Source organism: Pavona decussata, unplaced genomic scaffold (assembly GCF_977016875.1).
Source record: "Pavona decussata unplaced genomic scaffold, jaPavDecu1.1 SCAFFOLD_89, whole genome shotgun sequence".
NCBI classification, from domain to species: domain Eukaryota; kingdom Metazoa; phylum Cnidaria; class Anthozoa; order Scleractinia; family Agariciidae; genus Pavona; species Pavona decussata.
The window spans coordinates 1,121,894-1,127,893 of NW_028145506.1; positions in this window are offsets into that span (position 1 = coordinate 1,121,894).

Consider the following 6,000-nt stretch of genomic DNA (forward strand, 5'->3'; position numbering starts at 1 on the left):
TTTGAAAAAGCATATGGCAGGTAAGAACAGCAAGTTTATTATCGTGTTGAATTCCGTAGTCAGTACGCTAAGTGATCATCTTTTGCAACTCATAAACTCGGTAAACCTACAACAACATATAAATGATAAAATGATCTGAAGGTTCTGTACATGTGTTCCACAACGACAGACGCGTTCGCAGGACCGTATACCGGCTCAATGTAACATAAGTGAACGCAATGCAAATAACGGCGGTGTTGTAGTACAAGGATTTGAATTGTGTAGCAGCAATAAAAATGTCTTACCGTCCTTCCCTGGTGTAGTAGTTGTTGTCTGTGCGGTTATTCTGCTTGTTAAATGCATTTTAGCGAGGGTTATAATTTCCCGTCTTCCCGTGTCCCTCGAGAAAGTGAGACAATTTTTATTGCCAGATTTACTTCATTGCTATTACCTTCGACCAATTTCCGACCTTATACTCTCGCCGAAGCCGTTATTGCGCAATTCTAATCCTTTTATCTCGAAACCGCCCATATTTGGGTGGAGTTCTCTAACGGTTACATGATATTAGCTTGGGCTGCCTGTTGTAGGACATTTTTTGAAAGCCGCGCCGTTTGCCTTTTTATAATACATACATGTGACTCTTATGAACGACCTACAGGTTTTGCAGAACAAGGCCGCAAAAATTAATCTAGACAGGCCACTTTATTCGTCAGCTACTGATGCCCTGGTAACTTTAAAGTGGCTCAACCTAGAACAACGTAGATCTTACCATCGTTGTATATATATTTACAAGTGCATTAATAGACTTATGGACCACTCTATGAATTTACTAACAAATGAATGGTGACATTCATAATTATAATACAAGGAACAAAGACATGCTCAGACTACCCCGTGTTACCAGAAATTGGGGAAAGCAGAGAGTTTGCCATCACTCTCTAAAAGACTGGAATGAATCAGAGAGAGAGACCAGAAATGCACCGAATATTGTTACTTTTCAAGGAAACGTGTTTGCCAGATTTTTTAATTAACCTTATCGGTGAGAATTTTTGTAGTTTTAGCTTCTTTGCTTTGATCATTTTTTATCAATTTAAAGTTTTTAACCTCATCGATGATATCTTTGTAGTTTCAGCTTCTAGTTTGAATTGCTGTTTTTATCAGTTTGTAATTTTGTCTTATATATTGTAGTTTTTAACCTTTTGTATATTTAATATTTAAAGGACCTTTCTGAAAACCACGTTACGTGATGGAAGCTTCCTAATAAAAAAATATTATTATTAGGGTGATAGGCACTTTAAAATTTCTGGGTGTTTTAATACAAACATGCTCTGCAAATGAATTACACAAGTCCAACACACAATGTTCAAAATAATTTATAACTCTGAGAATATTCCTCTTACAAAACTAATTCTAGTCTGTAAGTAAACGTTAACCAAAGGAGAGTACAAGAAAAAATAATGTTTGGTTGTGGTCCGAAATATTTCAGCGTTTTGAAATTAGTGCGTGTTTACAAATATGCGCTGCGAACGAATAACACAAGTCCAACACAAAATGTTCAAAACAATTCATAACACTGTGAATGTTCAAAAAGTACTTTATACACGAATTGATGGTTTGCATGTGACGTCATAACGGCCATGTTGGTGGACAGGAGCAATAAGGTTTTTCTCCTCTGGGAATTCACTTCCATTTTCATGTAATCTTTGTGAACAACTTTTCTTCTGTTTTGTCCACCAACACGGCGGCAAAGCAAACCACCTATATCTGGAACATTCGTCGTATGGCAACGGTCTAAGTATCTGTGCGGTATAGTTTGAAATACGCCAAATATGAAAAATTATGGACACTTGGCTGCATTTAAGAGTAAATGTCTCTAAGCATCAAATATAATCGTGAAATCGCGGACACAGCTCAAAATTCGATTTCGCTCATACTTTTTCTATAGTTAGGCCTTTGACCCAAACTAAACAAAACTGGGTTAGGTTGCTTTAAGATTCGTTTCTTTAAGAGTAATTAAATAAAAACGTTTGGGTTGGTTTTGAGGCTAATTTAGATCGAAATTTCACAACGGTTCATGGCGTTCTAGTGTTCGTTAAAAATGCACTGTAAACCTTCCGTTTCTGGAACTTTATAGCTTGGTCTGTCGAAAATTCAGCAGTGCTGAGAAAAGCAGTTATTTTTCTTCCTAAACAACGGTCATGGGTTTTTTTCTTGAAGCCACCTTCGATACTCTTTTAAAATATTTTTGAGGTACCTTAAATTAACTCCCTAAAACTCTGACGGCACGCCAAACTAGGACCTCAAACTATACTGCAGATACAAATAAAGGATAGATGCCAAAAGTTATGCTGGCATTTTTTGGGGGTGTCGGTTAGTTGTGTGATGCGACGTCGTTGAAGTCTGCTAATTTGACAAATTTGCCGACAGACGCCATTTTGAAAACTAAGCGACAGCACTAAAAGCAGGGATCCGGAATCCGGAACAGAAAACTGGAATCCGGATCCAGGGGAATCCTCAAGATTCAGCAATTAGACTGTACAAAAATTGTCTGAAAATAATGTCAACGCAAATGTTATATTTTTCGATTCGGGACACCAGAGAAAAAATCTAATTAAGTCATTATTTCCCGCAAATGAAAAACGATTGGTCTCACGGTTAAAACACGTCACAATAATCGCGCATGTAGTAAAGGATAGGAGATTTGATAGTCTATATCTTGCTTTTGAAACTATGTTAAGGTTTCTGGAGACCACAAATATCACCAGTTACGTTCACGAGGTTTCATTTTGCATAGCCAGCAGATTATCTGTTTTCACTCAGGCAGTTTGCAGCTTGTTTGACTACAGATGGCGGATTATCCAATTAAGAGGTGGTACTGAGTTACCTGAGTGCACACTTTCTTCCTCTTTTGTTTTAAACTTGTTTCAACTGGTTTAGAAAAAGGCTGTTATAATTAAATGTTTCGGCAGTTCGCGAAGTGAAACTACTGGCAGAGAGAGGGAAGGTTCCAGGTAAGTCAGCAAATCGGAACCGAAGGGCGCTGACGATGCTGAAGCGCGCTATGGTGGCTATACTTATTTTATTCCGGGTCGTTATTTAGTTATTCTATATGATTTATCCGCAAATACTGAATAATTGTCGAACTGCCGAGTTTGTCATGTTGCCGTGAGATGTTCATCATTCGTGTTTTGCTGTGTAATTAAACAAGCAGTAAACTGCCAGAGTGAAAACAGACAATCTGCTGGCCATACAAAATGAACATTTTGAACGTAACTTAACTGTAGGGTGATATTTGTGGTCTCCAGAAATCTTACTTTAGTTTCATAAGCTAGATATAGCCAATGAATTTTTCTTTCCTTTACTGGATGCGCGATTATTTTGACATGTTTTAACCGTAGGAACAATCACTTTTTACTTGCGGGAAATAATGACTTAATTAGATTTTTCCCTTGTGTCACGAATCGAAAAATATAACATTTGCCTTGAAATTATTTTTGAACAATCTAATGGTTGAGTCTTGAGGATTCCTCTGGATCTGGATTCTGGATTTCGGATTCCGGATTCCGGCCTTTAGTGCTTCCCAAAACTAAGCAAGGTTTCATCTGTTGTCGACAACTGAAGTGATGTTGAATGGAGATAAGGCTGTGCTTCTATCTCATTTATACGTATCAAGAAATGGTCTATTGTTCCGGCTCAACTTTGGGCATTGTGCCGTTAGACAATAGTCCTTTTGTCCTTGGTAGCGCTGAGGGACTTTGGTCGAAGCTAAGCGGAAAAGCTCACGACTGATCGGGAAATTGTCGGCGTGACAATTTAGCTCTATTGGGGTAGTGGGCAGAGTAAATTTGCACTCGTCAAGTCAATTGTCACTGGTGTACCCCAAGGAGGATTGACCACCGGTGCGCGCATACGCGCATCGGACTGATTAGAAAGTCGAGAGTTGAACAACAACAACAAAAAAATGTCCGCATGAGTCTCATTCAGATTCGACCACCTCTCTCTTAATAAAATGCCTGGTATTACTCGAAGCACTAAAACATTTATATTTTATTGCGCGTAATCGAAAGCTGAGTAGCGATCAGGTGAACAATGCCCGGTGTATGACTTTGAGGCGCTCAGCTGTGCTTAGGCTCTGTGTGTAAATCATCGAATTGGAATTTGGACATTTCTCCTTCTTAAAACAAGCCTTATGCTAGCTGATTACATTCGATGATTAAGAATATTCTGATCAAGCATTTTTCCTTGTTTTCACCGAAGCACTTGCAGTATGATGAGCTTGCGGTCGCTATGAAAAAAATTACAGGTCTTACGCGTGTTAATCTCTCTCCGAAAAACTGTCATAGTTCTAACAGTCTATGTAAAGATATACTGTTCAAAACATTTTTTTCTAGTTTTCGCCGAGCGTGCTGATTATGAGTTTTCAGTTTTTTTTCAGTCGGGCACGCGGCGCTTCATAAAGGAAGTGTGATTTTTCTTCTTTCAATCGAGCGCGCGGCACGCAACGAAGGTGTGACTTTTTTTTTTCCATTGATAGACGCGCAAGTAATCCGGTCTTAAAATTTTTTCATAGCTTACAACCGAATGCTAACAATCAATGTTAAAGTTACTACTGATCAAAATTTTACTCTGGTTTCCAATAGCGCGTGCAATGCGGGAGTAAAACTAAAACAAGGTTAAAAGCGGGAAATATAGTAGGCATGAGAAACGAAAAAAAGATAAACGGGTCTTGCTCGTAAATATGTCCACAAATACTGTTATAGTTTTAAACCGAAAATCTTTGTTTAATATATTCTGCTCAATACGATTTTTCTAAGTTTGCAAGGAGCGCTTGTATTATTTCAGTTTGTTTAACAGTCACTGGAAAAAAAGACTGTTTTAGAACATTTTTTTTTTAGATTTCGCAAAGCCTACGCAACTTTGTAGAGATCAATCAAGCGCGCGGCACGCAACGAAGGTGTGACTTTTTTTTCCATGAATAGAATATGTCGAATACTAAAGGTCCTGCTCGCGAGTAAATCGGTCTGTAACGGCTTTCAAAGTTTTAAACCGAATTCTTACAGTCATTGGAATAGAAATACTGTTCAGAACATTATTTTTAGTTTTCGTAGAGCCCACGCAACTTTGTAGATATCAAATCAATCAAATGCGCAGCACTCAACGAAGGTGTGATTTTTTTCTCATAAATAGAATAATAGGTCTTGCAAGTGAATAATTCTCTTTCCAAAGTTTTTCATAGTTTTATTGTTCAAAATTTTACTCTAGTTTTCGCAGAACGCGCGCAACGCTCGAGTAAAACTAAAATCTCTTGAGGGGCATTGATCAAATGATTTCACAATTGGATTTATCAGTAGCTATTACAAAGTCACTAATATTTTTTTTCTGCACACTCAACGCGGTACTAAATCTGGTTTATGTAGCGCGACATTTGAATGAGCCAGAGCGGCGGAGTGATGATTGAAATACCCGCTGAGCGTAAAGCTAAAATATTAGCGCCCCCAATAACATAGCGCCTCCAATTTTCGTGGGATTGTCAGCTCCCGAATGCTTTTTCGCCGGACTAAATGTTCGTACTGGGGAAAGAAGCGCGAGGTTCGCAGCGCTTCCAGGCATTAATCGCTGGCCAAATGCATGCTTTCACCTCCAGCGCGCTTGCCACGCGTAGTGCGCCTCTGCGACCTTTAGGAATGGGTTTCCTGGAAAACCAGACACTGACTGAGCATGTATTTGAGTTTGCTTTTGAAAGCGTCAGCCCAAAATTTCCTTTTTTGTTGTTGTTGTTAGTGCTTCAAATATCTAAAATAAAATGTTTCGGGACTACTATTTATGCAATAGAGGACTTTTTCCGTGTTTACATAGCCTCATCTAAACACGAGGGGGCTTGGGAGAACTCGAGACAGTTACTGTGCAAACCCGAGACGCAGTCGAGGGTTTCCATAACTTTCGAGAATTCTCCAACTCCCCGAGTGTTTAGATGAGGCTATGTAAACACGGGAAAAAATTGCTTTTATAAAATATTTCTAA